Below are 17,314 nucleotides of genomic sequence, written 5' to 3'. Positions count from 1 at the left end.
TGGGAGCTTTTATGATCTCTATACCCCTGGTTTTCTCCAGTTTGATGATGATATGCTTTGTGTTGGACCCTTTCAGTCTAAAAACGCATGTCCTTTAATTCCGGGAAATTTCACTAAATTATTTGTTTGATTATTTATTCCTTTGTGTTTTCTCTTTGCTCTTTTTGTTTTGTTTTGTTTTGTTTTAGTTGCAAGAGTCAGCAACCTGTGGCTGGCATTTTCCTTGGAGGAACCTCCAAATAGCAGTATCTGGAGGTTGTTTCTGGCTTAGTTTTCTAAAGAATCCTCATTCTCCCTTCAGGGCAAGTAGGTGCTTATTTTTCAGTTACAGAAGCAGGTTAGGTGAAGGCTGAGGGGCTTTCATTTTTTTAGTATAGGCTTTTACATAAATCCCTTCATTTAGTTCGGTGCCTGATGTTTCTGAGTCTGTTTCTCCAAGGGTTGCATCTCTGGTCCTCTTGAATTTCAGAAAGGTTACTACAGTTGAACTACATAATGAATAGGTTGGGATAGAATGAAATGAATGCAAGAGATCATTTTAGAAGAGTTACAGAGACTGTAGAGATGGAAAAATACAGATTTGAGATCTAGACAGAAATTTGGCTTACCTATCTATATATATATTACTGCTTGCTAACTAGATTACAGGTAAAAGACCAGGAACTGTCTCTATTTGTGTATCCTATACCACCTGGTGCTCAGCAAGATTCAGTGTTTATTGAATGGTAATAAGCATGTTAATGTCAATGAGATTATAATGACTTGTATTTCTTACCATAATCATTGTTTGATATATCAGTACAAATCAGTTACTGTTTTCTTGAGACAGTGGTTATGATCAAAGTGTTTACTGTTTTAAAATAATATATATATTTACAATATTGACCTCCATCTGGCACAAAAGCTTTGTGTGCCATTAAACTAAAAAAAAAAAGTGTTGCTAGATGTAGGGATTTGCTTAGTTCTATTCACATCTGCCCTGAATTTTGTGTCTAAGTTTGTTCTTTGCTAGTTTGCATAAAACTTGTATTTGGACAATTTAATGAACAGTTATCATAGATTTTCCAGATTATCGTTATTAGATTTATACAGTAAGAATTATCTTTTCACTTTCATTGTAGTGTCTTTGATGAAAAGGAGTTCTTCATTTAAAACATAGTCTAATTTTTCAGTCTTTTATCGGTCGTGATTTAGGTATTTTGTTCAAGAAATGCCCTCTATCCTTGAGTATTTTAAATGTTTTTCTCTTAACAGTTAAATCTTTAATCAATCTGGAATTGATAGTATGAGGTAGATATAAATAAAATGTCATCTTATTGGATTTGGAAAACTAGTTGTCTCTCACTATTAACTGACTTCTTCAGTGCTGTTTACATATAACGATACCGTATATACATGGGTCTGTCTCTGGACTTTATCTATTCTGTTCCCCTGGTGAATTCATCTATTTTTCTGCACTATCTTAAGACAGTCTTTTGGTAAGGTTTGATATCTGGTAAGACAGTACTTCTACCTTACTCTTCCTTTTCAAAAGTGTTTTGGCCCTTTACTCTTCCATTTAAAATTTGGAATCTGCTTTTCAAAGTCTATACACAGTCTTACTGGAAATTTGGTAATATAATTGGATTAATCCATCTTTGTAGAAGAAATTGACATATATACAATGTCTAGTTTTTGTTCCTCTGAATAAGAAATTCTTGCATTTTATGTCTTTAATATTTCTATGTCTTACAGTTTTCTGCATACAGACTGTGGTAGATTGTACTTTTTAATGATGTCTGCCAAATGTCTTCCATTCTTCATGGTTTTCTACAAAATGACCCTTCCTTTCCCCAACCAAAGGGTAGAATTTTAATTCCCCTCCCTTGAATCCAGCCTGAGGCAGAAGTAATGCCAGTTGACTTCTGAGGCTAGATCAGAAAAGGCCAGAAAGCTTTGACAGGTTCTCTGAGGAGGCTTTCTCTTGGGGAACTTAGCCATCACATGAAATATCTAAGTATCCTGAGACCCTCGTGTGGGAGATAGCCACAGCCTCAGCTGAGTTCTTAGGAACTTCCAGCCTCAAGTGCCAGCCACATGAGTGAGCCAGTGCAGTTGAACCTTCCAGTGACTGCAGCCTCAGCAGGTATCTGACTCAGTTGTGTGGGAGATCCCAAGTGAGAGCTGTTCAGCTGAGGACTGCCTAAATTTCTGGTCTACAAAATCATTAGCAAAATCAGATGGTGGTTTTAGGCCCTTAAGTTTTGGAGTAATTTTTTATGCAGCAACAGATGCTGAAATACAGGGCTTATACTTAATTTTGTTTATCTTTTTGAACCCATTTCATTAATCTATTCTTAAATACTTTACAGTTTTAGGGTGTATTTGGGGGAAGTGTTGAATGTTGTCTTTCTTTTAAATTATGCTTTCTAACTTTTGGTGGTGTGTATAGAAACATAGTTAATGTTCATAGTTAATGTTCATATATAGATCTTATGGGTTATTATCTTTAAACTGTCTTGTAATTTCCAATAATTGGTCAAATCCCTTTGGACTTTTTATTTATAGTTTATTTTTTGAGTAATCAGAAATCATTTTTCCTGATTTCTTGTTTCCTGTGGTTGTTTTCAATCTGGCTTACTGATTATTAGAGGAAACAGTTGGTTATAAACAAGCCTATTCAAATTTATCTTTAAAAAACCTTATCAATGACAACAGTCCCTCTGCAAAATAATTCTTAATGCTTTTTATACATATGTTTTTTCTGAAAGTAAAATCTCATTCTACTTTCAGGAATACTTATATATTCCAGGATGGTTGTAAGGATTGTTGATCATGTGTGCAAAGAGCCTACACAGCCTCTGTCACACCGTAGATACTCAGTAAATAAGAGGAATTGCTTATAAACTTGATTTGACACTCGCATTTTTAACTGCTAGATCAAGCTAAAAAAATTCTTAGCTTTTTGTTTTTCATTTAAAATATATTGTATGTGTATGACTTCTACCCATTTTGTTTGGCTTATCATACAAAAATCACAAAATGTATATTTAAAAATGTTTAATTCTCCCCGCTCCTCTCCCCAAATAATAATACCAGCTGATAATAGAAATTCTGAAAGATATATCACAATTTCCGCTTTAAGAGTACTTACCTAGATGGGAATTATGAAAAGTTAAATAAAATATTTAAATAATACTAGCTTTTAGTAAAAGAGATAATGTATGTTAGTATATGATTAATTGTCAAACACTATAGAGACCAGTAAGTGATAAAGTGCCAACCATCTGGAAGCTGGATAAGGACAGTATTTTCCTTATTTTTCAGATAAAAAAAGGCTAAAGAACAGAGGAACTTAGTGTTTGTCTAAAGTACAAGGCTTTAATAAGTTGTAGTGCAGGAATCCAATTTGGAATTATTTTAAAAATTAACTCACATGGATAGAAAGTGGAGTACTGCACTTAATACCTGTGCAGTAGGTCCTCATTCAATAGTTGTTGAATAAGTGAATGGAGGCCTTTTTCTCCTTTGATCTTTATTCCTTTTAGTGGTTCAGTTAATACTCTTTAAGCTATATATATATTCTCTTTAGTTTTACACTATCAATACCTAAGTGTAGTAATAAGGTAATACAAGTAAAGAATAGTCCAGATTTATTTTAATTAAATAGTATGACTCTGTAACCCTTAATAATAAATTATATGATATCTAGAATGTGTTTACTCTAAGTTGTCTAAATGTTTACCAGTGGTCTTACACTCTACATTGTAAAGAAATCAGATTAATTATTATAATACCGAATGTTTTTTACTGTACACAATTTGCTATTAAAATTGCATGTTGTAAAGACACATTAGGAATCCTTAAATCAATATTTAACAAAGGCAAATATATGCATAGCCACTCTTGTTTTAATCATTAAATACATAATTAGCCATTTTTCAGAGTTTCAATTAACTGAGAATAATTACTTTTTACAGTTATCACTATAGACAAGTATATATTTAAACATATCTTTAAATCTTTAGATGGAAATTTCAGGACATTTCTGAAGGAAGGGAAAAAAGGCATAACTAGTTACTAAATTTACTTACAAAACTAGAGAGTCACCTTTTACTGAAAGTTTGGCTATAGTTTGCAGTTTACTACCTGCATATTATAAAGCTTGTTCATTACTGAGTTGGTATACTTTATTTTTTAAAAACTTAGTTCATTGATTTATAGACCCACTTATCTAACTTGGAGACATTTTTGCAGATTTTCAGAACTTGACATAATATCTGCCTTTCTGACATGGTTATTAGAACAACAGAAACATTTGAATTTTTACTATGTTGTAGATACTATTGTAGACACTGGGGATATAGCTGTGAGCAAAACAGAAGAAAATTCTTTTTCTCATCAAACTCTGGGAATGGTAAGTAGAAAAAACAGACAGATAGCTTTTTTAAAGTAAATAAGTATATAATATTTACATGGTAATAAATGCCATGAAGTAAAACAAAGCAGATTAAAGAGAACAAAGAATCACAGAAGGAATGAGTGTTCTTTTATATGCAGTTATTAAGGATGTTTCTGATTACTTTTGAGCAAGAATGCTCAATTTTTCCTTTGAAGGAAGGGCATAAACCATGGGGAATGGTTTTCCAGACAAAGGAGAATCTAGTGTGAAGACTCTGCAGATGAAGGATGTGTGGCATATTCAAGGATTAATAAGGAGGTCAGTGAGGCTGGTGTGAGTAAAGAGAGTATAGGAGACTTGGTTAGAGAGACCAGCTAGATCTGATTATGGAAGGCCTTACAGGACATGGTAACTCAAAGTTGGGTAGAAAGCCTTTGGAAGGTTCTGAGCAGATACCACTTTTAAAGACCACCTTGTCAACTAGGAAAAGGATAGATTCTAAGAGATAGGGATGGAAGCAAGAATACCAGTTAGGTGACTAATAATCAGGATGCCATGGATCTACTTTTTAGAGAAATGCAAATACACACATGTACAGACAATTTTGTGTAGAATGTCAGGGGCCTTCTATGTTAGATTTTTACCTACTCTCTTTGTAGCCTTGGCAGAGGAACTCACAAGCTTGACATGAATAAGGAACTACCTGAAATTAACCTTACTGTTAAAGTAACTTTTTGAAAAATTATGCACCACATACTTCAAACATACAAAAAATGTAGAAGATAATGAAAATAATATAACACTTATGTATTCATCACCCAACTTTGTCAGATGTTAACATTTTGCCACAATTTCTTCCCCATTTTTGGAAAAAAACTTTAGAAATACAACTGAAGTTCCTTGGGTACACTTCCTTGATTCCATTTGCCTTGTTCTTACCTGCATCTGAAAGAAAATCTTAGTCTGATTAAAATATTTCTCACGTCTGTGCAGGTAACTGTATAATACAGTTTTGTACTTTTCTTTCTGCTTTTTTCCCAAACAGCTTTCTTGAGGTGTAGCTGACATAATAAAGTATACAATTAATAAGTCTTGACATTTGTATGTACCGTGAACCGTCACCACAATCAAGATAATGTGAAACCATTGTCACAGTCAGAATAATAAAAATAATCCATTGCGTCAAGAAATTTCCTCATACCCTTTTTCTGGCTACTCCCACCCCATCTCTCTTCACCCTTTTCCCCTCTCCATACATGCACATAACACATTCAAACCCCCAATACCCAAATAATCACTTACCTACCTTCTGTCACTATACATTAATTTGAATTTCCTAGAATAAACAGAATTGTACATTAAGTACTCCCTTTTTGTCTGGCTCCTTTCACTCTGCATAAGTATTTTGAGGTTCATCCATTTTATGTGTATCAGTATTTTATTGTTGAGTAGGTATTCTATTGTATGGATATACCATGGTTGCTTTGTCCATTCATCTACTGATGGACGTTTGGGTTGTTTCCAGTTTGGAGCTTTTGCAAGTAAAGCTGCTATGAATATTTGAGTACAATACTTTGTATGGGTAAAGAATTTAATTTCTCTTGGATAAACACTTAAGAGCAGAATGACTGAATCATACAGTAGTTGTTACTTAACTTTTTAAGAACCTGCAAAGCTGTTTTCCAAAATGGTTGTATCGTATTAAATTTCCACCAATTCTTCCATATCCTCACCAATGCTTGGTATAGTTAGTCTTAGTCTTTTTAATTTTAGCCGTGTAATAGGCCTGTAGTGGTATTTCATTGTAATTTTAATGTTCATTTGATTAATGATGTTACTGTTTTATTTTGAATCAATTATTTTTTCATTCCATTTTTCTCCTTGCTTGTCTTGCTAGCAATAACTCTGTTTTGTTATTTTAGTGGTCGCTTTAGAGTTTATAATATGCAACTTATTACAGTTTATCTTAAGGTGATATTATACTATTTCACATGTTTAGGAAACTTATACTTCTGTGTCTCCCCTCCTATTCATTATGCTATTGTTGCCTAATATTTTACTTATATATATGTTATGTGCTTCATAATGTTGAAACAGTCAATTATTTTAAGTGATTTAGATGTTGAGGGAAAAATCATGTAATATATTTAACTGTGTCATTTTCATTTCTGGTGTGCTTAATGCCTTTGTGTAAACCCATATTTCTATGTGATACCATTTTTCTTTTACCTGAAAGACTTCCCTTTTTTTTTTCTGGTATCATTAATCTACAATTACATGAGAAACATTATGTTTACCCCATTACAGTCACTGTCCATCAGTGTAGTAGGATACTGTAGAGTCACTACTTGTCTTTTCTGTGTTGCACAGCCGTCCCCATGACTCCCCTCAGATTATACATGCTAATCATAATGTCCCCTTTCTTTCCACCCCCCTTATCCCTCCCTTCCTACCCATCCTCCTCCCCAGTCCCTTTCCGTTTGGTAACTGTTAGTCCATTCTTGGGTTCTGTGCTTCTGCTGCTGTTTTGTTCCTTCAGTTATTTCTTTGTTCTTATACTCCACGTATGAGTGAAGTCATTTGGTACTTGTCTTTCTCCACCTGGCTTATTTCACTGAGGATAATACCCTCTAGCTCCATCCATGTTGTTACAAATGATAGGATTTATTTTCTTCTTATGGCTGAATAATATTCCATTGTGTATACGTACCACATCTTCTTTATCCATTCATCTACTGATGGACACTAAGGTTGCTTCCATTTCTTGGCTATTGTAAATAGTGCTGCAGTAAACATAGGGGTGCAACTGTCTTTTTCAAACTGGGCTGCTGTATTGTTAGGGTAAATTCCTTGAAGAGGAATTCCTGGGTCAAATGGTATTTCTATTTTGAGCTTTTTGAGGAACCTCCATACTGCTTTCCACAATGATTGAACTAATTTACATTCCCACCAGCAGTGTAGGAGGGTTCCCCTTTCTCCACAACCTTGCCAATATTTGTTGTTGTTTGTCTTTTGGATGGTAGTGATCCTTACCCGTGTGAGGTGATATCTCATTGTGGTTTTAATTTGCGTTTCTCCGATGACTAGTGATGTGGAGCATCTTTTCATGTGTCTGTTGGACATCTGAATTTCTTCTTCGGAGAACTGTCTCTTCATCTCCTCTGCCCATTTTTAATTGGATTATTTGCTTTTTGTTTGTTGAGGTATGTGAGCTCTTTATATATTTTGGATGTCAACCCTTTATCAGATCTGTCATTTCTGACTATATTCTCCCATACTGTAGGATGCCTTTTTGTTCTATTGATGGTGTCCTTTGCTGTACAGAAGCTTTTCAGCTTGATATAGTCTGAAAGACTTCCTTTTAACATTTCTTAGAGTACAGTTCTGCTGGTGATGAATTCTGTCATCTTTTGTATACTTGAAAAGCCTTTATTTGGTATTATTTTTAAAAGGAATTTTACTGTTTATAGAATTTTACATTGACTTTTTTCTTTCAGTATTTTAAATATGTTGTTCAACTCTCTTTTCAGTTGGATTGTTTCCAATGAGAACTGTTTCATTCTTATTTTTATTCCACTGTTTGTAATATGTCTCTTTTCTCTGGCTGCTTTTACAATTTTTCCTTTACCACTGGCTTTGAGCAATTTGATAATGATGGCCCTTGGTATAGTTTTCTTCATCTTTCTTGTGCTTTGAATTTGTTGAGCTTAATCTGTACGTTTATGGTTTGCATCAGATTTGGAAGATGTTTTGGCTATCATTTCTTCAGATATTGTTCTATCCCCTCTCATTTCTCTCTCCTTCAGGGACCCCAACTACATCTATCTTTGTAAAGTTATTACTGTACAGCGAGTCAATTCCAGGTTCATAGGTAGCATAAATATGAAAACAAAAAGACCCTGTAATTTGTAGGAATAAAATAATGACTTTTATGATTTTTCTAAGAGAAAATGGAACATGTGGCCTATCTACTTTTCAAGTTTTTTAAAGGGATGTTAAAAGGAAGAAGCAATAGAGAAAAAGGAATGAGGAGAGAGGAATAAATGAGGATAATAGACAGAAGTTAGGAGAAAAGAAGAAAAGATTAGAGAAGCAAGGCCAGGTAAAGAATAGCAGAGAAAATAGGAGAGTAGATTCCAAAATGAATGCTAGTAGGAGGTAAATTGGATTTCTAGATGGTAAAGATGGCAAAATAGAAAGGCAAGGTGGAAACTTCCTCCCACATACACACCAAGGAAGCAACTGTAGCAAATACAACTAAACTTGAAAATGATCAGAAGATTGTGAAACAGGCCATCCACACTTGGTGAAGAAGAGAAGACTACATAGAGAAGGGTACAGTGGCAGAGCTGGACTGATCAGGACCCCAGTCTTTCCACTATCCCATCCCACAAGCAGGAGGAAGAGGAGCAAGCAGGAAAGAGATAAGTGCTCAGGAACTCTGCAAACATGGCCCTGGAGATTGCTCTGGGAACATGAGTCCATATTGCATTGGGCTTTGGTGATTAACAGGGCTAGACACCAGGGGAATTAGAACACTCTGGGAGGCTGAGACTCCTGTCACGTTTGGAGGAGAGGCACACTCTGTCTGTCCCACTGAGACACAACAGAGAGACAGCAGTTTGAAAGATTTATCAGCAGTGGGAGGTATGCCAGAGGGGCAAAGGTTCGAGGGAACTCTCTCTGGAGAAAGGGCAGGTAGATGACACTTCTCCTGCCCTCCCTCACAACAGTTGCTCAGGTACTCCCAGAAGCCAGCTCCAAATGCTCCATCGCCCTCTCTGGCAGCTCAGCCCCACTGCAGCACTCCCCTGCACACCCACTCACCTGCACTGCTGGCCTAGCAGCACCTGACATTGCTGCCCTGAAGGAAGATGGCGACCCCACACACAACAATCCCAGCAGAAGTGCTCTGGCACACAGAGGATATGCTGAAGTGAGCCATCTGTCTCTGCTGAGAGAGATCAGTGACTGTCCATAGGCAGGTATAAAAGCAGCCCTGCTAACAGCCCACCAACAGCAACTGCAGTTTCACCCCAAAGAAGAACCAGTCACAGGTGAGCAAGGAGTCTTGAGCTTCTTCATAAAGCCATTACTTTCTAGACCGCGAGACATGGAATATCTAATACAAAGGAGGAGACAAAGAAAGCCAGACAAAATGAAGGGCAGAAGAATATGTTGAAACAAAAGAAAAAGATAAGATACCAGAAAGAAGGCTAAATGAAATGATCACCAATCTTTGTGATAAAGATTTCAAAGTTACCATCATAAAGATGCTCACTGGCCTGGGGAAAAGAATCAGTGATCTGAGTGAGGACTTCAACAAAGAGAACATTTGAAAAAGAGCCATTCAGAACTGAGGAATTCAATAACTGAAATGAAAAACATAGTGGAGGGAATGAATAGTAGACTGCTGGAAGTACAGGAATCAGTGAAATGGAAAATAGAGAACAGGAAAACAACCAAACTTAGGAACAGAGGAAAAAGAATTCTAAAAATGAGAAGATACTAAGAGAGCGGTATGACAACTCCAAACAAACAATATTTGCATAAAAGGGGTATGAGAAGATGACAGACAAAGGAGTAGAAAGTCTTTTTGAAGAAATAATTGCTGAAAACATCCCCAGTCTGGGGAAGGAAATATACACCCAGGTCCTGGAAATACAGAGAGGCCCTAACAAAAGGAACACCAAGAAGGCAACACCAAGACATACATTAATTAAAATGGCAAAGATTAAAAATAAAAATAAGAATCTAAAAAGCAGTGAGAGAGAGGCGGACATTTACCTATATGGGACTCCATAAGGCTATCAGCAGATAGTTTACAGGCCAGAAAGGAGTGACATGAAATATTGACAGGCTAAGAACCCACAACCAAGAATCCTCTACCCAACAAGTGTATTATTCAGAACTGAAGGAGAGATTTAAAGTTTCCCAGGTAAACAAAAGTTAAAAGAATTCATCATCACTAAAATGGCCTTACAGGATATGTTAAAGGAACTTCTGTAGCTGGAAATGTTCTTAAGCGTAAATATTTTACATCAGTGAAAATAAGCCTATGGTAAAGGTAGGTAGTACACCAATTATCAAGAAGATATGAAGTTAAAAATGGTAAAACTGACTGTACACAAAATCAGCCAAGGGATACACAAAATGTGTACATAATGACATACATAAAGTATGGAGGAGGAAGAATAAAAAAGTAGTACTTTTAGATTGTTTTTGACATAAAGCAACCATCAACTTAGTATAGATTTATATGTATAAGAAACTCTCTTTGAACCTTTTGGGAATCACAAACCTAAAGCCTATAATAAATACACAAAAAATGAAAAAGAAATACAAGCATTACACTAAAGAAAACCGTCAAAAAAGAACATTATAAGTGAGGAAGAAAGGAACAGAGAGGAACTACAAAAACAACCAGAAAACAATGAGATGGCAATAAGTACATACCTATGAATAATTACCTTAAATGTAAATGGACTAAGTGATCCAATCAGAAGAGGGTGGCAGAATGGATAAAGAAACAAGACCCATCTATCTGCTGCCTATAAGAGGCTCATTTCAGACCTAAGACAAACATAGGCTGAAAGTGCAGGGATGGAGAAAAAAGCAAGAGTAGCAGTATTTATATCAGGCAAAATAGACTTCAAAACAAAGAAAGTAATCAGAGACAAAGAAGGACATTACAAAATGATAAAGGGATCAGTCCAACAAGATGGTATAACAATTGTAAATATCTATACACCCAACATAGGAACACCTATTATATAAAATAAATACAAATAGACCTAAAGAGGGAAATAGATAGGAACAGAATCATATTAGGAGACTTTTTTTTTTTTGAGGGCATCTCTCATATTTGTTGATCAAATGGTTGTTAACAACAATAAAATTCTGTGTAGGGGAGTCAATGCTCAATGCACAATCATTAATCCACCCCCAGCCTAATTCTCATCAGTCTCCAATCTTCTGAAGCATAATGAACAAGTTCTTACCTGGTGAACAAATTCTTACATAGTGAATAAGTTCTTACATGGTGAACAGTACAAGGGCAGTCATCACAAAAACTTTCAGTTTTGATCACTCATTATGAACTATAAACAATCAGGTCAAATATGAATATTCATTTGATTTTTATACTTGATTTATATGTGAATCCCACATTTCTCCCTTTATTATTATTATTATTATTATTTTTAATAAAATGCTAAAGTGGTAGGCAGATGCAAGATAAAGGTAGAAAACATAGTTTAGTGTTGTAAGAGAGCAAATGTAGATGATCATGTGTGTGCCTGTAGACTATGTGCTAATCCAAGCTAGACAAGGGCATTAAAACATCCACAGATGCAGATTTCTATCAAAACAGCGGGGAGACTTTTAACACCCCACTTGCATCAATGGAGAGATTATCCAGACAGAAAATAAATAAGGAAACAGTGGCACTGAATGACACATTATATCAAATGAACTTAACAGATGTCTACAGAACATTCCACCCAAAAGCAGCAGGGTACACGTTTTTCTCAAGGGCACTGGAATGTTCTCCAGAATAGATCACATATTAGGATACAAAAAGAGTCTCAATTAATTAAAAAAGATTGATACTGTATCAAGCATCTTTTCAGATCACAGTGATATGAAATCAGTTACATAAAGAAAACAAACCCCACAAACACATGGAGGCTGAACAACTGCTTCTAAATAATAAATAGATCAATGAACAAATCAGAGAAGAAATCAAAGCATGGAGACAAATGAAAACAAAAATACAACAGTTCAAACTATATGGGATGCCACAAAAGTGATTCTAAGAGGTAAGTATATAGCAATTCAGGCCTACCTCAAGAAATGAGCAATCCCAAATAGTCTAAACTAACAACTAAGGAAGCTAGTAAAACACATGCACCCCTATGTTTATTGCAGCACTATTTACAATAGCCAAGAAATGGAAGCAACCTTAGTGTCCATCAGTAGATGAATGGATAAAGATGTGGTATATATATACAATGAAATATTATTTAGCCATAAGAAGAAAACAAATCCTACCATTTGCAACAACATGGATGGAGCTAGAGGGTATTATGCTCAGTGAAATAAGCCAGGTGGAGAAAGACAAGTACCAAAGGATTTTACTCATCTGTGGAGCATAAGAACAAAGAAAAAACTGAAGGAACAAAACAGCAAGAGACTCCCAGAACCCAAAAATGGACTAATAGTTGCCAAAGGGAAAGGGACTGGGGAGGGCAGGAGGGATTGGAGGGGGAAGGGGAATAGGGGCATTACAATTAGCACACATAACATGGGGAGGAGGGCATGGGGAAGGCAGTATTGCACAGAGAAGACAAGTAATGACCCTATAGCATCTTACTATGCTGATGGACAGTGACTGTAATGGGGTAGGGACTTGATAATGGGGGAACTCTAGTAATCACAGTGTTGCTCATTTGACTGTATAGTAATGATACAAAAAAAAAAGAAACAAGCTAGTGAAAGAAGAACAAGTGAAACCCAAAGTTAGTTGAGGGAAGACCATAATGAAAATCAGAGTGAAATAAATAAAATAGAGGAGAATAAACCATAGAAACAATGAAACCAAGAGCTGGTTTCTTGAGAAGGTAACAAAGCAGACAAACCTCTAGCCAGACTTACCAAGAAAAGGAGAGAGAGACCACAAGTAAAAAAAATAAAAAATAAAAAAAGACAACACAAAAAGACAACAAAAAAGACAACAGCCAACACAAAAAGTGAATTCTATGAAAAAAATATATACTAATAAATTGGATAACGTAGAAGAAATGGAAAAATTCCTAGAAAACTACCTCCTACAAAGGAGGAGGGACCCAGGAAGAACCAGAAAATCCGAACAGACCTAACACCTAATGAAATTGAAGTGGCAATCAAAAAACTCCCAACAAACAAAAATCAGAAAATTCAAAATACATCAAAAGGATATCATGACCAAGGGATATATTCCAGGGATGGAACAATATTCATAAATTGAATCAATGTGATATACCACATTAACAAAAGACAAGATAAAAACCATATGATTATCTCAATAGGTGCTTAAAAAACATTTGACAGAGGGAGCCAGGATGGCGGCGTGAGTAGAGCAGCGGAAATCTCCTCCCAAAACCACATATATACATGAAAATATAACAAAGACAACTCTTCCTGAAATAGAGACCAGAGGACACAGGACAACATCCAGACCACATTCACACCTGCGAGAACCCAGCGCCTCACGAAGGGGGTAAGATACAAGCCCTGGCCCGGCGGGACCCGAGCACCCCTCCCCCCGGCCCATGGCAGGTGGAGAGGAGTCAGAAGGGAGGGAAAGAGAGCCCAGGACTGCTGAACACCCAGCCCCAGGATTCTGGACCAGAGCGCAGACACAGTGCATGCGTGGGGTCCTGGGTACTAGGGAAACAGGGCAGCAGGACCAGTGAGCGGGTGCCTGAGGCTGACGCTGGAGAACAAAGAAACGGGAGTGGTTTTTTTTTTTTTGGCGAGTGCTTTTTGGAAGCCTTAAAGGGACAGGGACCCCAATACTAGGGAAACAGGGCAGCTAGACTGGTGAGCGGATGCCTGAGACCGGCGCCTGAAGACAAAGAAAATCGCACGTTTCTCCCTTTTTTTTTGGCGAGTGCTTTTTGGAAGGCTGAAAGGGACAGGGACCCCAATACTAGGGAAACAGGGCAGCAAGACCGGTGAGCGGGTGCCTGAGACTGGCGCCTGAGGACAAAGAAAATCGCACGTTTTTCCCTTTTTTTTTTTTGGCGAGTGCTTTTTGGAAGCCTTAAAGGGACAGGGACCCCAATACTAGGGAAACAGGGCAGCAAGACCGGTGAGCGGGTGCCTGAGACTGGCGCCTGAGGACAAAGAAAATCGCACGTTTTTCCCTTTTTTTTTTTTGGCGAGTGCTTTTTGGAAGCCTTAAAGGGACAGGGACCCCAATACTAGGGAAACAGGGCAGCAAGACCGGTGAGCGGGTGCCTGAGACTGGCACCTGAGGACAAAGAAAATCGCGCGTTTTTCCCTTTTTTTTTTTTTCTTTCGTTGTTCCTGTTGTTGTTTTGGTATGGAGAGTGCTTCTTGGAAGTCTTAAAGGGGCAGGACAGGACACTTAGCCCAGAGGCAGGGAATCTGGGGATCTCTGGGCACTCTAACCCCCTGGGCAACAGGGAGCACAGTGGCCCCTTACGGAGATAAATAGCCTCCCGGCCACTCCCCATCCAACGGGGCTCCACCATTTTGGAGGAACAGCCCCAGCCAGGCCACGCCCACAGCAACAGCTGAGACAAACTCCAAACCAACCCGGCAGGTAGCAGAAGCCCCGCCTGCGCACAGCTGCCAAGCATAAGCCACTAGAGGTCGCTATTCCCCCAGGAGAGGAAGGCCACAAACCAACAAGAAGGAAAGCTCCCCCAGCTGTCACTCGTACCAGCTCTGCAAACTATCTCTATCACCATGAAAAGGCAAAACTACAGGAAGACAAAGATCACAGAGACAACACCTGAGAAGGAGACAGACCTAACCAGTCTTCCTGAAAAAGAATTCAAAATAAAAATCATGAACATGCTGACAGAGATGCAGAGAAAAATGCAAGAGCAATGGGATGAGATGCAGAGAAAAATGCAAGCGCAATGGGGTGAGGTCCGGAGGGAGATCACAGATGTGAGGAAGGAGATCACAGAAGTGAAACAATCTCTGGAAGGATTTATAAGCAGAATGGATAAGATGCAAGAGGCCACAGAAGGAATAGAAACCAGAGAACAGGAACGCATAGAAGCTGACATAGAGAAAGATAAAAGGATCTCCAGGAATGAAACAACACTAAGAGAACTATGTGACCAATCCAAAAGGAATAATATTCATATAATAGGGGTAACAGAAGAAGAAGAAAGAGGAGAAGAGATAGAAAGTCTCTTTGAATAAATAATTGCTGAAAACTTCCCCAAACAGGGGGAGGAAATAATCGAACAGACCATGGAAATACACAGAACCCCCAACAGAATGGATCCAAGGAGGACAACACCAAGACACATAATAATTAAAATGGCAAGGATCAAGGACAAGGAAAGAGTTTTAAAGGCAGCTAGAGAGAAAAAGGTCACCTATAAAGGAAAACCCATCAGGCGAACATCAGACTTCTCAACAGAAAGCCTACAGGCCAGAAGAGAATGGCATGATATATTTAATGCAATGAAACAGAAGGGCCTTGAACCAAGGATACTGTATCCAGCACGACTATCATTTAAATATGATGGCGGGACTAAACAACTCCCAGACAAGCAAAAGCTGAGGGAATTTGCTTCCCACAAAGCACCTCTACAGTGCATCTTACAGGGACTGCTCTAGATGGGAGCACTCCTAAAAAGAGCACAGAACAAAACACAAAACATATGAAGAAGGGAGGAGGAGGAATAAGAAGGGAGAGAAGAAAAGACTCTCCAGACAGTGTATATAACAGCTCAATAAGTGAGCTAAGTTAGGCAGTAAGATACTAAAGAAGCTAACCTTGAACCTTTGGTAACCACGAATCTAAAGCCTGCAATGGCAATAAGTACATATCTCTCAATAGTCACCCTAAATGTAAATGGACTTAATGCACCAATCAAAAGACACAGAGTAATAGAATGGATAAAAAAGCAAAACCCATCTATATGCTGCTTACAAGAAACTCATCTCAAACCCAAAGACATGCACAGACTAAAAGTCAAGGGATGGAAAAACATATTTCAGGTAAACAACAGTGAGAAGAAAGCAGGGGTTGCAGTACTAATAGCAGACAAAATATACTTCAAAACAAAGAAAGTAAAAATAGATAAAGAAGGACACTACATAATGATAAAGGGCTCAGTCCAGCAAGAGGATATAACCATTCTAAACATATATGCACCCAACACAGGAGCACCAGCATTTGTGACACAAATACTAACAGAACTAAAAAGGGAAATAGACTGCAATGCATTCATTTTAGGAGACTTCAACACACCACTCACCCCAAAGGACAGATCCACCGGGCAGAAAATAAGTAAGGACATGGAGGTACTGAACAACACACTAGAACAGATGGACCTAATGGACATCTATAGAACTCTACATCCAAAAGTAACAGGAAATACATTCTTCTCAAGTGCACATGGAACATTCTCCAGAATAGACCACATACTAGCTCACAAAAAGAGCCTCAGTAAATTCCAAAATATTGAAATTCTACCAACCAGTTTTTCAGACCACAAAGGTATAAAACTAGATATAAATTCTTCAAAGAAAACAAAAAGGCTCACAACACATGGAGGCTTAACAACATGCTTCTAAATAATCAATGGATCAATGAACAAATCAAAATAGAGATAAGGAATATATAGAAACAAATAACAACAACAACACAAAGCCCCAACTTCTGTGGGATGCAGCGAAAGCAGTCTTAAGAGGAAAGTATATAGCGGTCCAGGCACACTTGAAGAAGGAAGAACAATCCCAAATGAATATTCTAACATCACAATTATCGAAACTGGAAAAAGAAGAACAAATGAGACCTAAAGTCAGCAGAAGGAGGGACATAATAAAGATCAGAGAAGAAATAAACAAAATTGAGAAGAATAAAACAATAGCAAAAATCAACGAAACCAAGAGCTGGTTCTTTGAGAAAATAAACAAAATAGATAAGCCTCTACCCAAACTTATTAAGAGAAAAAGAGAATCAACACAAATCAACAGCATCAGAAATGAGAACGGAATAATCACGACAGACTCCACAGAAATGCAAAGAATTATTAAAGACTACTATGAAAACCTATATGCCAACAAGCTGGAAAACCTAGAAGAAATGGACAACTTCCTAGAAAAATACAACCTCCTAAGACTGACCAAGGAAGAAACACAAAAGTTAAACAAACCAATTACGAGCAAAGAAATTGA

The 17,314-nt window shown here is 37.3% G+C and overlaps 1 protein-coding gene across 12 annotated transcripts in view; it reads left to right on the top strand.

The window, feature by feature from the left end:
- Nucleotides 1-17,314, top strand: part of STX17 (syntaxin 17) — a 135,596-nt gene that overhangs the window by 23,471 nt on the left and 94,811 nt on the right. Inside the window, exon 3 of one of the 12 annotated variants that reach the window (XR_012127108.1) lies at nucleotides 13,450-13,640. The exons of 10 other annotated variants lie outside the window; for them this stretch is intronic. The gene's annotated coding sequence lies outside the window, so the exon portion shown is untranslated. Of the gene's footprint in view, nucleotides 1-4,319; nucleotides 4,397-13,449; nucleotides 13,641-17,314 lie in introns of all 12 variants that reach the window. One more of the 12 variants, XR_012127103.1, reaches the window with a different exon arrangement.

Source organism: Manis javanica, chromosome 2 (assembly GCF_040802235.1).
Source record: "Manis javanica isolate MJ-LG chromosome 2, MJ_LKY, whole genome shotgun sequence".
NCBI classification, from domain to species: domain Eukaryota; kingdom Metazoa; phylum Chordata; class Mammalia; order Pholidota; family Manidae; genus Manis; species Manis javanica.
This window is presented reverse-complemented; position numbering and strand designations above follow the sequence as displayed.